General features: G+C 45.2%; 1 long non-coding RNA gene across 1 annotated transcript; it reads right to left on the bottom strand.

Moving 5' to 3' along the window:
* Positions 1-6,229: 6,229 nt before the first annotated feature.
* On the bottom strand, positions 6,230-21,302 carry LOC127667484 (uncharacterized). Its single transcript, XR_007973881.1, has 4 exons — positions 21,096-21,302; positions 19,026-19,180; positions 10,381-10,484; positions 6,230-6,565 (listed from the first exon to the last, which is right to left on the bottom strand). It is a non-coding gene; the product is annotated as an uncharacterized LOC127667484 (long non-coding RNA).
* Between the last annotated feature and the right edge of the window lie 5 nt (positions 21,303-21,307).

The following is a 21,307-nucleotide window of genomic DNA, read 5'->3' as shown; positions in this document are numbered from 1 at the left end:
GGAGGAGGAGGAGGAGGAGGAGGAGAAGGAGAAGGAGGAGGAGGAGGAGAAGGAGAAGGAGGAGGAGGAGGAGGAGGAGGAGGAGAAAGAGAAGAAGAAGAAGAAGAAGAAGAAGAAGAAGAAGAAGAAGAAGAAGAAGAAGAAGAAGAAGAAGAAGAAGAAGAAGAAGAAGAAGAAGATGATGATGATAATACTAGACTAGGTTGAGGAGATGGCTCCGTGATTCTGAGCACTTGCTCTTAACAAGGATTGGGGTTTGGTTTCCAGCACCTACATGGTAGCTCACAACTTACCATAAGTCCAGTTCCAGGAAATCTGACACTCTCTTCTGATCTCAGCCACAAGGCAAGCACGTGGCACTCATACATAAGCAAACGTAAAAACATTCATAATAAAATAAAAATTTAGGACTATAAAGAATATTTCAGAAAGAAGGTACTATACTTGACAGTGGGGATAAAATAAATACAGAATGAATTAAAAATACTGATAATAATATAATGCCCAGGACTGGCTTCAGAATAACCTATATGGGGTACAGAGGCGTGGAGGGTGCAGGGGCGAGGCGGGAGTACAGGGTGCTGGCACAGCGGGAGAGCTGCGGATTATGGAATCCGGAATTAGTCTCTCCTCTCCCCGGTGTCTGGCTGACCAGCTCGGACCTTCCGGTAGACCCTTCCCCCCTGCTCTCACTGTGCCTGTGCTTTGGACATCAGCTTTCTGTCCCTGGAGAAGCCTGGAGCTTGGGCCCTGCATCTTGTTCCTCCTCTGACCTCTGTCTCCTTGTCCTCCCTACTTGCTCTGCACAAAATGCTTCTTGGTTTCCTCGGCCTGCTTAAGCAGCCCTTTATTAGGGAAGCTCTTCCCTCCAGATCAAGGGAGAGGCCCCTCCTGCCTTGCATCCCACAGCAAGGTCGCTGGTACTGGCACAGTTTCTTACGACTGCTTGTGTAACTTCCTGCTTTTCCCACTTGTGTTCACGTGCTCCCCGGCACCTGGCACCTGCAGCTTGGTGAGTATGGGTGATTGAAATGCACTGTGGGTCTCTAGCAGGGTGGAGGGCACCTCCCGCAAGCCTGGCGTGGGATGAATGAGGGTGGGGATAGATGGGGTTAGTGGAGACCTCTCCCCCCAGAGTCAGCCAGTTTCATCTGGGACACTAATGTCTCAGCTACATTAAGTCCTAGAACGTGTCTGAGTATGGAAGATTTGAAGCTCATTTTGTGTACTTTAAGCTCATGATCTAATAGCACTTTTTCTGGAGGTTCAATGACATGCAAAGTGGCCTGGCTACAGGTGACTAAATGGTGCTTATTCGAAGTTTCTTCTGTACCCCATACCTAACAGGACATATTATACATCGATGCTGTAGCAAGCTTGTTAATTATCAAAAGTGTGATAGGCACATGGCACCGCCCCTCCTAGCCTGCAGACACAAGGGCCGCTCACAGATGTGCCTCAGAGCCGCTTCTTCTGACCACTCTACCTGCAGCACCTCTGTCTAATGTGGTCATGTGTGGCTTACTTATCAATGGTCTGTCCTCCAGAACATAGTAAGCCATCTATACTCAGTGCTACCTCTGTTGGTGCAACCTCTCCAACAAGTAAGGCAAGTCTGGGTGCAAGGCTGGCATGCTCCTTAGCAGGGCCATTGACAACAAAGAAGCAATCTTTTTGAATTACAGACTTTGACCCCTGTTCATGCAATACTTAATAAGTTCTGGATGGACAATGGTGGTGCATGCCTTCAATGCTAGCACTCAGGAGGCAGAGGCAGAGGCAAGAATCTCTCTCTAAATTCTAGGCCACCCTGGTCTACAAAGAGAAGTTCAGGACAGCTAGGGCTACACAGAGAAACCCTGTCCCTTCCCTCCCCTCAAAAAAACCAAACAAACAAAAAACAAAACAAACAAATTAAAAAATACAACAAAAGACTAACTTCTGTGGAGAAAAAAAAACCATAAAGAGAATAAAACACTTCAGCAGCATGAGAAGAAATAAGGAGAAGACAAGTGTCTTTGCCCGCAGCCTCACTGTGCAATCAGGCAGAATTCTGAGCAACACAGATTGCTTGAAGCATAATATGTTGTTGACAGTGCAATCTACTTTAGTTTCGAGTGGAGTGCTTATATAAGCAGGAACAAGCCCAGAACACAGGAGCTGGAGAGATAGCCCAGTGGTTCAGAGCACTGGCTGCTCTTTCAGAGAACCAGGATTCAATTCCCAGCCCCCACATGGCAGCTCATAACCACCTGGAACTCGAGTTCCAGGGAATCAGATGCATTCGTCTGGCTTCAGTAGGCATGCATAAGATACACACACATACATTCAGGCGAAATACTCATGTGCATAAAATAAACATAAACGTTAAAACGTCTATTAAAACAAAAAAAAGTTGCTTTTAGTAAAAGAATTGAATACTGAGCTGTCTAATCAAGGAATTGCCTATTTGTATACAAAAATATAAACACACACACACAATTTTCCACAATAGTCTTTAAATGGCTACCTGTTAATTTACTATATGAATCTCCATGTCACTGAACATTTAAGCAAATCATAATTTTCTATTATTTTAAGTACTCTTGCTATAAAATGTTTGTATTAAAGTTTACATCTTTGTGCTAGATGTTGGCTTCTATGGAACAAATTCCCTGATGAGCAAATTATTAGGTTGGAAGATGTCTTCTCACGGCCCTCTATTTCTGTGGACTTGACATGCGTACCTGCCTAGATCTTCATTTCCATCCGGGGTCTTGCCCTCTCCCTACCCAATGGGCAAGTCCTTCCCTTAAGATATGAGTGCACTTCCTGCCTGCCTCTAGCCCCAGCCCCTTGTCCCAGGAGGTGAACTGATTCCCTCAGCTCTTGTTCACACTCCTTTCTGCCTCCTGAAGAGCCAGAGTGCGACGCTGTGTCTTTCCCTACTGCTCTGTCTCTGTGACCATCACCATGGCACACAGGTCCTGAGCCGGGACACCACTGCCAAGTCCTGGTGTCTATGATGCATTTCTGCCCATGTCTGTGACTTACTCGGCATTGCCTCTGTGTCCATGTTTCCCCAAATCTAACTCTGTTGTAGATCTGTCCTGCTCACCAAGCATGGTGTTCTCTAGCGACTGCTTGGAATAGAACCCTAGCAATATTTTTTTTTAAAAACATTAATTTCACTTTACTTATTAGTGGGGGAGGCACCCGTGTGTGAAGGGCGAGGGCCAGCTTACTGGAACAACAGCCGTTGTGTCCACCTTTACGTGGGACCCAGGGACTGTCAAAGATCATCCGGCTGGCTCTATTGAGCCATCTCACAGGTCTAAGACAGCAATTCTAGCTTCTAAATCATACCAGAATGAAAATTAATCGTTTTAAACTTTTTTTTGTAGAAAAATATCCACATATGAAACGTATCCCTTTACCACTCTAGCTGCACAACCCAGTGGCCTTCCCTACTAGGATTTACACACTCTTTCATCACCTCAGCAGAAACTACCACTGCTCAGTGGCACCTCCCTGCTGGCGGCTTTTGTTCTGTCACCCATCTCTATGACATTGTCTACTCTAGAGATTGCATATAAATGGAATTATACACTATTACTTTCAAGATCTGCTTCTTCTATTTAGTATAATGTTTTTTAACACTCAGCCACGTTGTAACATGTAATTTGTATTTCATTCCTTTTTATGTCTGAATAACATTTCATTATAGATATACGCTACACTTCTTTTATCTGTTCATCTACTGATGGGAACTTAGATTGCTTTCATTTGGATCCTTGGATTAATGTCAGTGACAACTGATGACTAGTGACAATTCTGACTACCCTAATTATAAAGGAATGACATTTAACCTGTTCTTATGACTCATCTCTGCTCTGCCTTAAACATTGTCAATTAGCCACAGCCTCTGAAAATTAATGCCTTAAACTGCATACCAAGGTAGCCTAAATTTACTCGTGAATCAACCTCAGTTGGGCAATTATTTGAGGAGATATTCAAAAGAGATAAGGAGAGACTTGAGCAGCAAGTCGGAGCTGGCGACAGGCTGGACACACACACAATGGTGCGAAACATGGAAGGAATCGTTGCCAGGCAGGGATGCAGGTTACAGTTTCTGTGATCAGCACTAACACTGTCCAAGCAGAGAGAGAATCTGCCATATGCTACAGGGTTAGAGGAGAACTACACAGAAAAAGAAAACCCAAACCGCCCGTGAGAGTAAACCCGGTGTTCCAGCACTGAACTGCAGAGAACGCTTGTAATAGACTGTCCTGACCAGCTTTTTCACGGTGAATACAACTGTGGTTCCCTGGATACTCCAGACAGTGCTGCCCATGGAAGGGAGAAGGCACAACATGCAGAGTTCAGAAAGGACAGTTTACAGAGGAGCTGGTCAGGGAAAAGGCTCCAGATCATTTTGAGCACAAGGATGAAATTTGGATTTCACAGAAATGAATAGCATATATTGTACAACTTCTCAAGAATGATTTTTTTTTGTTTGTTTGTTTTTGGAGACAAAGTTTCTCTGTAGATCAGGTTGGCCTCAAACTCACAGAGACCCACCTGCCTCTGCCCCCAGAATGTGAGTAAAGGATGATGTCGTAATAAAACTAAGGGGCGGGGGGAGCAGTGAGACAGCTCAGTTCTTAAAGCCAAGCCTGATTACCTGACTTTGACCCCATAACACAACAGTATGGAAGGAAAAAGACACCCCTGCAAATTGTTCTCTGACATGCATACATGTGCCATGCATGTGTGTATCCTGCACACACATGCGTCTTTAAGACTGGTCTTGGTACATAACCAGAGCTTTCCTCCAACTCTGACTCCTTCCGCCTCAGCCTCCTGAGTGCCAGGATTTGTCCGTCTGCGCTATGCCCAGCTGTATAACACATTTTTTTTCACACGAAGAGTGTCTTAGGGTTACTACTGCTATGATGAAACACCATGACTAAAGCAAGCTGGGGAAGGAAGGGTTCACTTAAGCGTCCATGTCACAGTCCATCAGCAAAAGCAGTCAGGACAGGCACTCAAGCACAGCAGGCACCTGGAGGCAGGAGCTGATGCAGGAGCAGCTGCTCGCTGGCTTGCTCCTCAGGGCTTGCTCAGCTTGCTTTCCTGCAGAAACCAGCACCACCAGCCGGGATGGCTCCACCACAGTGGGCTGGGTTCTATGCCGTCGATTACCAATGAGGAAAATGTCCTACAGGCTTGACTACAGCCCAGTCATACAGAGGCATTTTCTTTGTTGAGGTTTCCTCCTCTTGGATGACTAGCTTCTGTCAAGATGACATAAAACTATTCAGCACAAAGTAGCAAAGAAGTCTATGTTACATAATCTGAAAATAACCTAGAAGCACTTTGCCCTGGGCTAATGATGGAGAAACTTGATGTACTGGGCTGTTCTGTAAGAAGAAAACAGGTCTGGCTTCTCTGGATCAAGATGGGAGGCCTAGACAGTATCAGAGGCAGTGTAACCGTGCGTCTCTCATGTTGTTATCAGTAATAGAAATGTTTGACCACTGTGGAGAAAAGACAGGCTGCAACACTGAACATAGTATGTCCCATGACCTAGGTATTTCATTCCTAATGAAATATATATTTTTAAAAGATAAATAAAAATATACATTGGGGACTGGAGAGATGTCTCAGCAGTTAAGAGCACTGACTGCTCTTCCAGAGGTCCTGAGTCCGATTCCCAACAACCACATGGTGACTCACAACCATCTGTAGTGGAATCTGATGCCGTCTTCTGGGGTGTCTGAAGACAGGGACAGTGTACTCACATACATAAAATAAATAAAATATTAAAAAAAATACTTTCACTTGGGAGGCTGAGGCAGATGAATTCCAACTTTGAGGACATCTTGACCTGCATAACGATAAGAAAATTCACAGAAGAACTTGTGGACAGACCTAGCAGCATTACTGCTAAACAATTAAAAGCCAGAAAAAGCTTGACTTCTGTAATGGGAGCATGGACACTAGAACTGCATATCTCCGTAGGATGGGATTCTATTAGAAAATATGAGGGAAGTGTGACGGGTCCAAGCATGAGTGGATCTCAGACACACCATGCTGACAAAGCCCAGGAGAGGGAGAGTAACAGGGGAACTTAGAAGCTGGAGCTGAGCGCACGTGCGCACACACACACACACACACACACACACCCGGCCCCATTTCCTCTTGTCCAGACACTCTGCCCTAAGCACGCCACTTCCATACTGCCATCTCATGTACACAGGTGTGATTTTATTTTTGCATTTAAAGTTTTAAATCTAGATCATCCAAATTTGTCATTCTTTTGAAAACATTTATTTTTTAAATTATGTATCTATGTGTGAGTGTGCACAGGGGCTCATGGAGGCCAACACCGTCAGATGCCCTGGGGATGGAGTGAGAGGCAGTTGCAAGCTGCCTCATGTGGGTACTGGAAATTGAACTCAGGTCCTCTGGAAGAGCATGTACACCAACACCACAGACGCATCCCTCCAGCCCAGGATTTGTCATAGTAACTTGCAGACTTGAAAGCACTTTGTGAGACAATGAGTGTGGAACAAATACTCCCCTGAAAACAAGGAGGTAGCAGTTGGTAAGAGGCTGGAAGAGAGAGAATACTGCTTATAGATGACATCGTGCAATAAAAATGTCTTCATTTCACTGTGAAAAACACTGTCCTGAGGCAAACACCCTTACCAAAGATCCCAAGTCCAAGAAGAGACAGACAGTCTGTGGTGGAGAAAATGGGAATGGTGGATACCTCTGCCAGAGTTGGGTAGGGACACAAATACATTCATGGGGACCAGAGTTCAGATCCCTAGCCCCAAGTCAGGTGTTGTAGCGTCTGATCCAGAGCTGAGAGATGCATGGAGACATCAGATCACAGAGGTCATTGGCCAGCCAACCTAGCCAATAAGAGAGCTCAGGTTCAGTGAGAGCCGCTACGGCTCATCAAATGCTGCTGAAAAAGAGCAATTGAAAAACACTTCCTTCATGAGTCTCTGGTCTATACATACATGCTCATATGTACGTGCGCGCACGTGCACACACACAAACACACACACACACATGCACACACACGCACACATACATGGACACCTTTCACTCATACATACTCACATAATAAAATGGTATAGATAAGTATATGAATGATCAGTAACAAAGCAAATAAAGTTATGTTGAAGGTAAATCTAGGTAGTAGATACATGGTTTTTAAATACAGGTAGTAGATACATGGTTTTTAAAAGTTCAAAAGTAATTATAAGTTTTGACTAGAATTCTTGCTCAGAGATAGAACTGGACATCAGTATGCCCATAGAAATGCATGTAGCAATGTATGAAAGCAAAACATAATTTTAAAACAAAATTTTGAGAAAGCCTTAGGCCTAGATGTCCTTGGGATGTTTATGACTGATTAGTCTACTGCAGATTTTAAACATGTTTTAAATACTATATGTCAATCTTTTAGGAAAACTCAAATGAAATAATTCTAAGTGTGATCAACAGACCTGTCCCTTTCGTGTATTGCACGTACTGACTGCAGTGTTGAGTAAAATCCACAGGGTGGCAGAGCGTAGGAGGCACGGAAGATGATCACCTTTCTAATTCAAATGAAAAATGGGGGGTGGGAGAAACTGGCAGACCTCTAATTCAAAATTCACAGAAATAAGTAGAGTTTTTATGTGGACTGGTCTTTACCTGGGGATATTCACTGTGGTAGACAATGAGGAGTGGAAGGTCTGCTGTGCTCATTTGCATTGTGTGGAGAATATTTTTATTTATGTGCAAAAGCAGCTACACAAGGGCCTTTCCCTACAGTGCTGGACCACACACTAGACCAGTGGGTGCTGGACCACACGCACCCATCACTCCTGCTGGTCTTCAGTGAGCTCAGCTCTCCCGCCTCCTGCAGGGACCAGAGGCCAAGCTCCAGGCCCAAGTATGCATTACTGTTCACAGATATTTAAGCAATCTCCTGCAGTGAGCAATCCCCTTACCTGCTGTGATAAAGATTTCAAAGGAGCAATTGAGAAAATGATGTAAAGGGAAAAAAAAAAAACAACCCTATACCGTAATTTCTAAGAGGCTAATATGTAAGCAGACCCAACGTATGTGATGTGTTCACAGAAATCAACATGTTTATATACAAGAAAAAGCTCACGATTATTCTGCTCGAGCAGCCCTTAATTATCTTCAACCATTTCCCAAAGTGAGTCCTCCATTAAGCCAGTCCTCTTCCCTCCCATCCTTGTAACAACACTAAGCTGGGATTTAAGAAAATGTCTGCATTGCTCTTTTCTCTAGGAAGAAGAAAACGAATGAGAAATATTTTTGGATCGTTGAAAATGCCCGCCCAGTCGGCAGAGCACAGAGACAGGGGCCCGCCATGATCACCACTGTGCTGCTCACTCCAGCCTGACGGGCAGGAGATGACGCCACGTCCTTGGGCGTCCTTCACCTTTAAAACTGCTTTGCTTCTTTCCATTACAGATGGATGAAGACATATAAGATCTCTCTTCCCCCTCCCCCCCCCCCCCCCCCCGCTCTGTCTGTCTGTCTCTCTCTCTCACACACACACAGTGGAACTTACTCAGCCACTCATTCTCTAAAAAACTGAAATTATGCCATTTATATCATTTGGAGGGAAATGGCTACTCTAGAGAGCACCACGTCAAGCAAAGTAAGCCAGACTCAGAAAGTTAGATAGTGCATGCTTTCCCTCATAAGGATCATCTAGGTGTGTGTGTGAGTGTGTGTGTGTGTGTGAAATCCAGTGGGGGTTATTTGTGGGGAGAAAGAAAACCAATCTAGGGAGTGTGGAGGAGGTGGCGGGAAGGTGTCTATGTATAAAGATTGCAGTGAGAACTTCACAATGCCTGTTCCGTTCTTCTGCAGGCTGCCCACTGGCCTGGGACACTAGGGATTTCCAGTGTAAGGCATGTAGAGCACTGATGTACCAGGTGCTACAGCAGCCACCTGCTCCAGTAGCGAACTGCTCAGCAAGAACACCCTGGGGCCTGCTCTGCAGGTGCTGATAAGTGCGTTTCCTGGCAGCTCTTTTCTTATTCTTTTTTGAACCCAATGTATCATCTGTGGGAACAAGCCGGGAGAGCGCTCTCACAACCTCAGGGCTTTGGCTCAGTCTCTGTTGGACTTGTCTGGTAAGTTGACTCATCATTCTCCTAACTGGGCAGTAGCAGATGTAGTGGAGTCACTAAGGAGCACACCCTCCTTGGATGCTCATTCAGTGGCATTTCCAGTAATGTGAACCTGCTACGTTTATTCATATTTTAATGCCTATTATGATCTGAAGTCCAAATTCTGCTGCTTCATGAGTACAACCCAGGAAAAGCATTCTGCAGCACGCAGAAGGAACTGCTAGGCCAGCTGGGACAGACAAGCTCATAACTGCAACTCTAATATCTCTGCATAAGATCATCTGTTGAAAATTAAGGAATCCAGGACTCCTTATATTATACTGTGCATTCTACAGAAATAAAAATCGGGCTAAATATATATGTTTCCCCTAAAACCTTTGACTCAAAACTAGGAAACGTAAATCCCATTTCTTTCAGTTTTTCCCTTACTCTCTGACATATCTGTCACCCAAACTCATGATGTTTTATTGGACAGACCATTTCTACTTAATTCTGATATTTTAGTCATCAGCACAGTCTTTTTTTTTTTTTTTTTTTTTTTGATTTTGGGTTTTTTCGAAATAGGGTTTCTCTGTGTAGCCCTGGCTGTCCTGGAACTCACTCTGTAGACCAGACAGGCGTTGAACTAAGAAATCCACCTGCCTCTGCCTCCTAGAGTGCTGGGATTACAGGCGTGTGCCACCACCGCCCGGCTATCAGTACAGTCTTAAACTGCCTGCTGTCTGTCTTTCCCTCTGGTCAGACAAGCTCTTTCAGAAGGTAGTTCCGACTGTGGGCAGACTCCTGGAGGCCCACTGAGCCAGTGTGCTGAAGGCTCAGCTCAGACAGCCTAAGGCTGAAAATGAAGTAAGGCAGGTAGGTACAGGCAGCGTCCACGGTCCTGAGCCCAGCAGCTGGTTACGATGACTGAGCTGACACTCAGGGACAATGGGACACGGGCTTTGGGGTCCCATCCTCTGGACAGGAAATATGCAGTTCCGGTCACAGATTGCAGTGAAACAATCATGTAAGCCATGAATCAAGGCATGGACTTGGTGACAGAGGGCGTGTGCATTTCTCCTCCCCACTGACACACGAACAAGTGTGAGACGATGCCCAGCTGAGGCCAGCCAGGGATGAATGACTAAGGTGAACTTGTACACACACTCACCTTAAATCACAACAAATTCCATGTGCTGGGAATTGGATGGCTGTGGACGAAGCTACGTACAGATTTTTTACTTACCCCAAATAATTTATTGAAGATGTGTTTCATCTATTTTTTTTCAGACCTTAATTTGAAGACAATGATGATAGAGTTCTCTTTAAGTTTCATGTTTTAATGACTTTCTGAAATTAAGGAAAAATAGTTGTCAGTTAAATACTCAGGATTAACTCTGGAATTAAAAAAGGGTATAAATAATCCCAGCACTTGGGAGGCAGAGGCAGGTGGATTTCTGAGTTCGAGGCCAGCCTGGGCTACAGAGAAAGTTACTGAGAAACCCTGTCTCAAAAATAAATAATATATCATAGCACAGTTATAATTGTATCTCAAGAATTCAAATTGTTAACACAAAAGGAATACTCCAAATCCCTCATTCTTTAGGTTGAGAAACAAGAAACTATTTCCCTGTGTAACCCAGAGAAGTAGCCAGGGAACAAATTTGGTTCCCAGCACTGGCTACTCTTAAGAGTAACACATAACCCATGCAGCACCAGCCCCGGTGCACGCTGAGGGAATGGAGATCTCAACCCACGGCAGCATGGCTAAGGGGGGAGCATTTACGGTCTAGGCTAGGTAAACCTGAATTCTCTCTCCTAGCCCTCCACAACTGAGTGACAAGAGAACTCTCACGGTGCCTGTTTCTTCATCAGCAGTGTGTGTGGCCTCCTCAGACCTGCTCTGAAGGTCGCTTGTGAAGGGTAGGAACACACCACAGGGGCTGGATAGATTGTAGCCTTCACCGCTATCTTCAAGAAGCTTTAGGTAATAATAAATTAACTTTTATATAGGGAGAGCACACGGGACCTAAGCTTATATAACACACTCCATGACTAACCATCCTAGAGAATCAGGTAAGAGCTGTATGGTCGTCTACGCATCCTGACAGGTTTGATGTACGGTCATGAAGTCCGGGGAAGCTACCTGGCACCCCAGGGACTGGCTGTAAGATCAGGCATTGGTTATACAATGCTCTGTTTGGATGAACCAATTCACCTTATGTGTAAGGATCACAGAAAGCAGAGCATTCCTCAGTTTACAGACAACAGATAAATGTAGGTCACCGTCTCACTGTAAACACTGAATTTATGTGTGGAAGTAATGTCAATCCCAAAGATGGGAGGAGAAAGACCACCAACCCAAGTCCTCATGGCCAAATTAATTAAAGCAAACAAGTGATTAAAACAAGCCTCTTTTTAAAATAAATTCATGTACACAGGATGCCTTCCCCTGAGGTGGAGTTCAAGAAGCCAGCAGTGGCCGTGAGGAAGACAAGGGTTTATAGGATACAGGTAGGAGCTTTCCAAACGTGACGTCCGACAAGCAAAATAGGCAGGGCTACAGGAGCAGAACCCAAGCATACCAAGCTAGTCCTAACAGACATGGCTGCACGGTGGGCATAACAAGGAAGTCATGACTAGGGAGTCAGTGGTGCTCAGATAACCTTTGGAAACAAAGGTAGCGTTGCAAGGTGGTTATCATACGTTTAAGACAAAGTCAAGGCTGCCATTCCTGGAACAGGCAGTCCAGAATGCTACCATTTCTAGGTAAGGTAACAGGTGGGGCATAGCCCAGTCCTGGAGAGACAGAGGTTTCATCATAAACAGGAATGAACTTCATTGTCTTTACTCTAAGATGGCTTTCGAGCCCAAGATGGAGGGAGGCTGGCTCATCAGCGACTATACTCAGAAGACCAACGCCACGGGAAGAGAATGTATTAGCTACATTCTTTGAGAGGAGGCCCACAAAGCACCTCAGGGCTATGTGGGGAGCACCAGGGTTTGGTCAGAGGTAAAAAGAGGGGAGAAGGGAAGGCTGAGGCCAGAACCTTGATTGGAACCATCCAGAAGGCAAGACAGTTGGCTAACTTTCATAACTTCAGCAGGGCTTTGTGCTGTTGAGCTAGGCCCTCTCTGTATGGTATCATACTACCTGGTAGTGGGCCTGGGATGGTCAGACAGACAGGAAACTGACCATCTGAAGCAGCAGAAATGGGGAGTGTTCGAGGACACAGACTTCTTTGGATGGACTTGTTTGCATATGAAAGGTGTATTCCTGGACAAACTGTATTATCCTTGGGAATTAGGACATCCTGGAAGGGGGCAGTCTCTCTCCAGGGCTGTAAGCCCTGTAAAATGTCTAAAATACTGGAAAATATTACTAAACAGTCATAGTAATTTCAACAAGTAGTTTTCCTTAATTCATGCTCTCCTCTGTTCTTTCTTCAACCCTGGGCTCTACATCCATGGAATACAGATATAATTTTTACTTTATATGCAAGTATTACGAGGGTCTTCCTTTTCAATTTTTCACAGATGGGTGATTTTTGCTGTCTGTTATATGTAAAATCCATTAACACCACCATTAACACCACCACCACTACCACCACCGCCACCACCACCACCACCACCACCACCCACCACCACCACCATCCCTGACAAGTCAATCAGAGAAGACAAGACAAGAGCCTGGAGTCCCTCCAACCAGCTCCTCCATGGTCTCTCTGGGAATCAGTCAGCAGACATTCTTCTGTGTTCTCACAGCTGAACTATTGCTGAAATCAAACCAGAGCATATCTTTATAGCAAAATGAGTATGTAACTAAAGCAGTAGAAGCCACATCCACATAACAGCAGTTATGTTTGCGGTGTTATTAACCTTCTCATTGTGTTCTCTCCTCCAAAGTTACCATTCAGAGAGAAGTGGCTTGCTTAAAGTCTTCCCAAACCTCTGAAGTTAGAAACCTATTGAGGTGTTCTTAGGAGATACTTCTCTGTACCGTATCATCTTGCTGTCACCAACACAGTAAACAGGGCTCAGACCCATCGAGACCACCCATCAGACTGAGCCAACTGTACAGCCTCAGACCCGGGCAGAAGCCTCCCCCACAGGGGATCTGTGAGAACCCCTGCCTGGGGAAGAATGTTTGGTCTTGTTTCCCACCCCATTGCCCAACAGCAGCAAAGCAAGGCAAGGATGGACACATTGCATCTAAACATCTAGTGTATTCATCTTCTTGAAATCTAATAATAAGAATGGAATGGAAGGAATTAGAAGATGGGATGGTGGAAGGTGACGCACACCCCTCCCCCGGAATTACAGGGAGGAACTGTAACTGCAGGGAGATGCCAAGAGCCTTCGTGTTGTGCCTAGACACACACACTGCCCTGGACCAGAGCTGTGGAGGCATGCTGCTAGGTGGCATGCATACCTAGGACCAGATATGGTGGCAGGTATCCCAGATTAGTTCCAAACTTGCTATGCAGCCAGTCATAGCCTTGAACTCTGGTCCTTTTGCCTCTCCCTCCAGAGTCTCAGATCACAGAAGCATACCACGAGCTAGGCTTCATTCTATTAATTTGTAGTTTGTTTTGTGAAAATGCACATATTAAAGAAATCCAACACTAGTTCTGAAAAATAGTCATTTCTAACCTGCTGCCTTCTTCTCTGCAGCAGCTCCTTGGAATTACTTCAGTCTTTTGGCCTTTGTGGGCACGTCACATTTAAATAACATTCTTATTTACTATTTCTTGGGATTTTCCCTTCTCTTACATATTATATATGGACCTCACACAATGGCAGAAGACACTGGATCTTTTCAGGTCTTCTCCACACTAAGGTGGCTACTCAGAGTGATTTTACATTCCTGAAATACCTCAAGGAGCTTATAATGTGTGGTTAAACTATCTCAGGAGACGGGCTGAGAGGCTCGGTGGGTGTGGGCCTGAGCACACAATGACCAGAGTTAGATCCCTGGAGCCCACATAAGATTAAGAAGAGTTGAGGGCTGGAGAGATGGCTCAGCGGTTAAGAGTACCAACTGCTCTTCCAGAGGTCCTGAGTTCAATTCCCAGCAACCACATGGTGGCTCACAACCATCTGTAATGGGATCTGATGCCCTCTTCTGGTGTATCTAAAGACAGTGACAGTAAAATAAATCTTTAAAAAAATTAAAAAAAAAAAAAAAAAAAAAAAAAAAAAAAAAAAAGAAGAGTTGACTGTGCCACGTGCACACACACACACACACACACACACACACGCCCCACAGCTGATCCACATGCACACCATCAGCAGTATGTAAATGCTACGTGCTGCTGAGCCACAGAATGAGGGATAATCAAGTTGCCTTGTGTAACTTTTAATCTTCCCAGTAGCTGAAACTTGTTTTGCTTATCCTTGGCTTTTTCCCTCCCCAATGTCCTTATTACCAATTAAATCCAAGTTATGTAATCTCCCTACAAACTCATACTTACGAAACAATCAATTTCACCCTCTTGAAGTTTCTTCTGCATTCAACAACCCTGACTGGTCTGCCGGCTGCCATCTTGGCCTCCCCACCCCCCTCTTCCACATCTCCTCATCCCTTGGGCTAAATCCCTGTCTGAAGCATACGCCCCTCCCAAGTTTGTTTGCTCCCTTTCTTTGATGGAGCCCATAGTCCAATAAGCCTAGAGAGGATAACACGAAGAAAGGAAATATTTCAATACATTTCTTTCTCCATTGTTTTCTAGTGTTCAATACTGCTCAAACACCAGCTTTTAGTTCTTTGATGAACTAATTCATTTTCCCTCCTCAGCACGCAGAGGCTATGCTGTCTGTCCCATGTTCTACAGTGTCGCACTTGTGCCTCTGTGTGGTTTTCCCCATCTGTTGCGTCAGCACTCACTCATGGAGGCTTTGAAAATAATGAGTGTGGTGGTTTTCACAATTAGACTTCACGATCCCTTTTTCTCTGCTTTCTCATCCTCCTTTCCTGGAATCCTTATCAGTCGGATGTTGTGAGTCCTGAAATCATCCCTTGACTGACTTAGCCTGTCTCTCTGCTTGTTTGTCTAGACAGGGTCTCACTGCATCGCCCGAACAGCCTGGAAGTCATGTGCATCTGCCTGCCTGCCTCCTGACACCACAGTTCCTTTGCTTTCTTATCCTTCTTCCTACAGTTTTCTTGTTTATCTTTCAGCCTTCCTCCTGGCCAGCCATCTACTAGTAGGTAGATGGAGCAACATTAAAATTGGGTTTGCTATTCGATTCCCCAGTGATCCTTATTCTAAAACAGCACCAGGCTTGTACTCTGATGTCTTGTTTTTGTTTTTGTTATTGTTTTAGAGAATTTATTGTAGAGAAGTAGAGAGAGGGAGAAAATAGAGAAGTAGAGGCCAGCCATGGCCACTTGGAGAGGGGGAAGGGAAAGGAGTAAGAGAACAGAGAGAACAGAGAATAAGAGAGAGGGGAGGGGCAAGTAGCCCCTTTTTGTAGTGGGCTGAGCCTACCTGGCTGTTGCCAGGTAACCATGGGGAGGAGCATACCTGGCTGTAGCCAGGTGACTGTGGGGGTAGAGTCCAGCCAGAATACTAGGGGCTTGGGGTGTTGCTCTACATGACTGATGGGCACAGAATTATGGAGTTGAAAGCCTCGTGTCAGAAGCCTAGAGTTTGGGAGCATGGTCAACAGGCCATTGTATAATATCTATGGTGTCCCCAGAGGTTAAGCCTTGCTCAACCAGAACACAGACTGATTTTTACCATACCACATTTCCTCCCTTTACTTTTTTAAAAAAAAAACGAGTCCCTGGAGTGTCATTTGTAGTCAAAATTCTGGGTGGGGTTGAAGTATCAAAAGAAAATACTATATAGGCTGGAGGAGTAACACAATTAAGTCTGAGTGGTAAGGAGGGTTGAGGGCTTAAGGACGGGTTGGGAAGGTAAGGGATTATTGAATCAATTAATTGTTCCATGGGTAGAACAGTTTGAGGGCAACAACACACCGATGTCTTTTTTTGGTTTTTTGGTTTTTTGGATTTGGTTTTTTCAAGACAGGGTTTCTCTGTATAGCCCTGGCTGTCCTGGAACTCACTCTATACACCAGGCTGGCCTCGAACTCAGAAATCCGCCTGCCTCTGCCTCCCAGAGTGCTCCCCGTGTCTTTGTAAGGCCAGGGACTCCAAAGGTTCTCTTAAGTCTTCCTCGCCCAACAGACTATTGCTCAGGCTGCTCTCTTCCATAGCTGCTGTCTGGGGTCTCCAGTTTCTGCTTATCCTTGGCTGTTAGATCATGTAATAGAGCAAAGCTCTGGACATCTGGCTGCAAGGTTTGTGCAGGGAGCTAGCACTTCTCAAACAGGCTTGCTTAAACAGGTCGTGTGATTCTTTGAGAGACTGCAGTTTCAAGTATCTTTAGATATTTCTCAGCATTAGGCTGAGATAATTCCTAAGAAACTTCTTCCAGTGTCAGACTGGAAGCAAAGACTCTGCTGCCAGGCTCAACTGGGGCGGAGGAGGGGAGAAGGGTTTTCCATATCAGCTTAAACGTCCACTGAACCCCTCTTCTCAGCCTAGGACTGCTGTTTCGTCTGCTCTGAAGCATGGAAATCCTCAAACTATTTGCCTACTTCTCAAACATTTTTCAATTTGTGACATAGGTCTTGCCTTCTGTCTTTTGCCTTGGTGACTTCTTTTGAAACTCCTATTTACCATTGCAATTAGTAGGCCCTCAAGAGAAAGGGCACGCATTCCAAACATGGCTGCACCAATAGTCACTAATATTTCTAATTTCTTTCACAATCCACTGACTGTAATTTACCCATTCACACACTTACTGAGTACCTACTGCGTGCCAGGTGCTAGTTAATAAAGATAGAGATCAGGACCACAGGGTGCTCAAAGCCTGTATGGGTGTAGCCGGTTCAACAAGCTAGCCCCACCAAGTGAGGCAACTGCTGGTGTCAGTGGAAGGGAGGCTCTGAGGTGCCCTGCAGGCCTTTTAACCTAGTTTGGAGGGATGATCTGGGCATACATTCATTCCACAAACATGTACTGGGCACCCACATCAGGCCAAGGGTCATATTAAATGCTACCTACAAACAATGAAATGGACACGTACAAAAATACCTCCGCTTCTCCACTCCACGGCAGGCTTTGTTATCTTGGGCAGTTTGTACTTTAGTCTCTCCTCATTCGTGGACATCCAGTTGCCACAGGACCACTTATTGAAGACTTTTTTCCCTACCCCACTGAATTGTGTCTGACACTAGTGTTGAAATTTGACTGCTTTGATGGTTACAATTGTTGATTTGACAGGAGCTAGAACCACCTTGGAGGCAGACGTCTGGCCATGTCTGTGAGGTATTTTCTAGACTATCTGAGGTGGAAAGATTCGCCTAAATGGGGGCAGTACCGTTCTATGGTAGCGCCCTGATCTGCATACGATCAATTCCATTAGCTCATTAATTACACATATCTATGTGCTTCCTGACTACAGAGGCACTCGACCAGCTGCTTCCCACTCACACCGGCATGCCTTCCCCTCTGTGACGGAGCATGCTTTCTCTACCAGTGTGACACATCGCATTCTCTTCACCACCATGATGGAGTGGGCTCCTTTCACTGCCATAATGGTGTGAGGGTCCATGATCTGCTGAAGAATGATATCCTGGACTCAAATAGTTTATAAACGCAAAGAGTGTGTTATTCTGCACAAGTCCAGCATGCTGGGGCCTCCCATTACCAGCATAGAGAGGCACCCAAGTGAACTCACAGGCCTGATTTAAAGAACATTAGGGAATTCCGGGGCAGGTGACCTGTGCTAATCTGTTGGGTCCATCTCTACGGACATTCCATTATCGGGGTGTAGGGGCTGGAAACTTGCTGGGGAGGTCTGGAAACTGTTACTGGAGAAGTAGCTGGGGAAGTCTGGAAACTGCTGCTGACCCATCGTCCTTGCCTCAGGACAGGTGGTGGGGCAGCTGCTGAGGCCTGGACCTGCCTGGACCTGCCCAGTTCTTGGTGACAGAGATTTAGGCCTCATCTCCTGAACTGCCAGTCTGAAGCCTGCCATGGAGTCTCAACGGAGCACACTGTCTAAGGGAGCCACTGTCCTCAGGTACTCTGTCCCAGTGTGTCAACTGTGGTAAAAGAACAAAGCACAATGGTACTATGAGGCTTCATCCCTGGACCTTGGATTCCGCGAGCTGATGTGCACAGCCGTCCTTCTCCCTCTACCATGCATACCAAGGACGGGAGTCTTGTGTTAAGTTCTGAACTTGGGAAGTATGTTTCATTAAGTTTTAAGAGCTCTTTGGCTATTCTCAGCTCCTATAACCCTATAGATAGGGTTTTCAACATATGCAAAGATGCCAGCAGGATTTTGGTCAGGCCTACACTTAATTTGTAGATCAATGCAGAGATTACTGACACGGGTGTAATTCTGAATCTTCTGACTGCCCAAGTTAAAGTGCCTTTCTGTTTACTGAGATATTCTGCAATGTCCTCATCAGTGCTGCTTGGTATTCAGAATACAAGCTTTGAGTCTCTCTTGGTAAGGCTTTACCTAAGTACTTTACTCTTTTTGATGCATTTCTAATACCTCACATTACCGTTTAAACTTCTTTTAATTTTATTGAAATCAAGATTTGCCTTACAACCAAGAGCATGACATCATAGTTCAACTGGCGGCATGTTTTAAAGAGTCACTGCACATAAACATTACTTCAGTACAACCTGACTAATGTGAGGTCTCTGCGATTACAGCTGCGAGCTTCTCTACCTTGCCTCTTTGTTTTCTAACACCTTCCCCCCATGCCACTTTATTAACTTACGTATCAACCCACAACAGATACACTGAAAAAATCCTTCAAATAACTTATCTATTGAGAATTATTATGCTGGGAACTCACCAATACCCTCATCGCAGGAATCCCAACACGCATCCAAACAGATCAATAGGCCTTTCATCTTTCTTTCATCTCCAGAGAAGCAGTTTCACTTCATGAGGTGGATTTTGGATAGCAAATTGGCAAATTCTTATTGTATAATATCTTAAAGTGACCGCCTATAAGCAGAAAAGGGAAAATATTACCAGAAGTACTTGTAGCACCCACTATTAAACGCAGGAATGTACACAGAAACCTCAGAGTTCACATCTAGCTTGCTGTCACTTTCCTGACACCAAAGCAAGAAAGACAGCAGCTGGTGGCAGAGCAGAGGCACCGCCTTCTGCCAACTGCTACCACTCGCCCGCTCAAGCTTACACACTCCAGCTCCATCCTTCTCCTGTATATTTCAAATGTCCTAATCACCACATACAATTACCATTACACCATATTCTCTAGGCAACAGTGCTTAAACAAGAGAGTGAGCCAGACTCCTTCAAAGATAAAAAGCATAGAGGAGACAAGAGATCTGGGTGGCTTGAAAAACAAAAAAAGCTCACGCAGAAAGTGTGGGGATAAAGAGACAAGTTTACTGCTGTGAACAGATTCTCCAGGGAACATCTATAAACATCTTCAAAGACTTTTAGTTGCCCCAAGTGAAAATGGAGTGCTATTGGACCCAGCCAGGTAGAAGACAGGGCTATCACTAAACACCTAAGAGCTGTGCTGAGATAGAGAACTACAACTAGGGTTCTAGAATGAGATATGAATAAAAAACTCAAGGAATACTAGCTTTTTATGAGTATTTCCCCAGGCCACGGGAGGAAAAACAACAAGCCAATCCTACTTCACAACAGAGGTCTTCAGGTGAAGTTCCACTGTCCATTGTCATGAATGACTAGACAAACAGCTCTTTGTATTTCTCACGTCTAGATCCTCTAAGACCCACAACCCAAAAGGCAGATTAATACAACAAATGCGGCCACCATTAATAATTGTTATAGCTTCTTTTTGTTTTGTTTTGTGGATTTGTTTTTTTCGAGACAGGGTTTCTCTGTATAGCCCTGGCTGTCCTGGAACTCACTCTGTAGACCAGGCTGATCTCGAACTCAGAAATCCGCCTGCCTCTGCCTCCCGAGTGCTGGGATTACAGGCATGCACCACCACCGCCTGGCTTGTTATAGCTTCTTGACGGATCTTTTCCAAACCTCAGTATCTTTAGACACATTCTGTTCAATATCTATTTTTTTTCAGCACTTTGTTGGTCTCTGACTATACAGTAATAAAAATGAACTTACAGATTACTATCAGCAATAGTAACAAAACTTAAACACCTAACAACATTTTAATAAAAGCTTGTGAGCATAAAAAGTGAAATGAATCAAAGATAGGTACACTTCAATCATGGCCCAGATGGATTGCACTTGCAGTAAGCAGCAAGCTCAGGTCTTTCTTGCTATTTTAAACAATATTGTGACAAGGTTATCATAGTTCAAGTAAAGTAGATTATCCTCATATTTAACTAATTCTCTGGAGACTGCCAGGCAAATTTGAGATTCTGACTGGGCATGGTGACACATGGTCATGTAGTTCCTGTGAAGGTGAAAGGGTCAGTTCTAGGACAGTCTAGACCACATAGTGATTTTTTTTAAGGCCACAAAAGCAGTATACCTATAAGCCAATTACATCTAATTGGGAAGCAGCTTGTTGCAGATACAAGGGTAACGGGTGCAGTTATGTACAACGCCATTTTCTAACCACCAGTAGATGTTCTCGTTGTTAGAACTGCAACCACTTTTAATCAGGTATTTGAAGTTTACTATGTTGTCTAAATCGAGTGTCGGCGGGGAGCGACCTTTTATTCTTTCCCCCAAATATTAGCAATCCAATAGCCAGCAAGCGGGCACGGCAGGATTTAACCGGATTTTCAGGCTCAAGTCTCCATCTATGTGAAAGTCCCTGGTAGGTCAAAATACCCTGAGCACGGAACCAGTGAGAGAACAATGGCAGCGAGTCGGGCAAGGGCTCACGGCCGAGCGGCGGCCACGCGGGGCCCCGGGCGCGACTCCCCCGCCGCTCCGGCTAGCGCCTTACAGGGCTCCGGGCTGGCCAGGGAAGAACGAGGGCGGCGGGGCCGAGGCCAGGCCGGGTGAGTGAGAAACGAAGCAGTGACGGTCGAGCCACTCTGCCGACCACCGCCCGCGGCTCGGAGGTCACACACAGCAAGGGCAGAGCGAAGCGCTGAGGCCGCACCAAGAGAGCGGGCGGGAAGGAGAGAGGCGGGCGACGGCCCTGCAGTTCCCGTC

The sequence above is a fragment of the Apodemus sylvaticus genome, chromosome 17 (genome assembly GCF_947179515.1).
Source record: "Apodemus sylvaticus chromosome 17, mApoSyl1.1, whole genome shotgun sequence".
Classification (NCBI taxonomy): Eukaryota; Metazoa; Chordata; class Mammalia; order Rodentia; family Muridae; genus Apodemus; species Apodemus sylvaticus.
The sequence above is the reverse complement of the archived record's forward strand: the minus strand, read 5'-3'. Positions and strand labels throughout refer to the sequence as shown.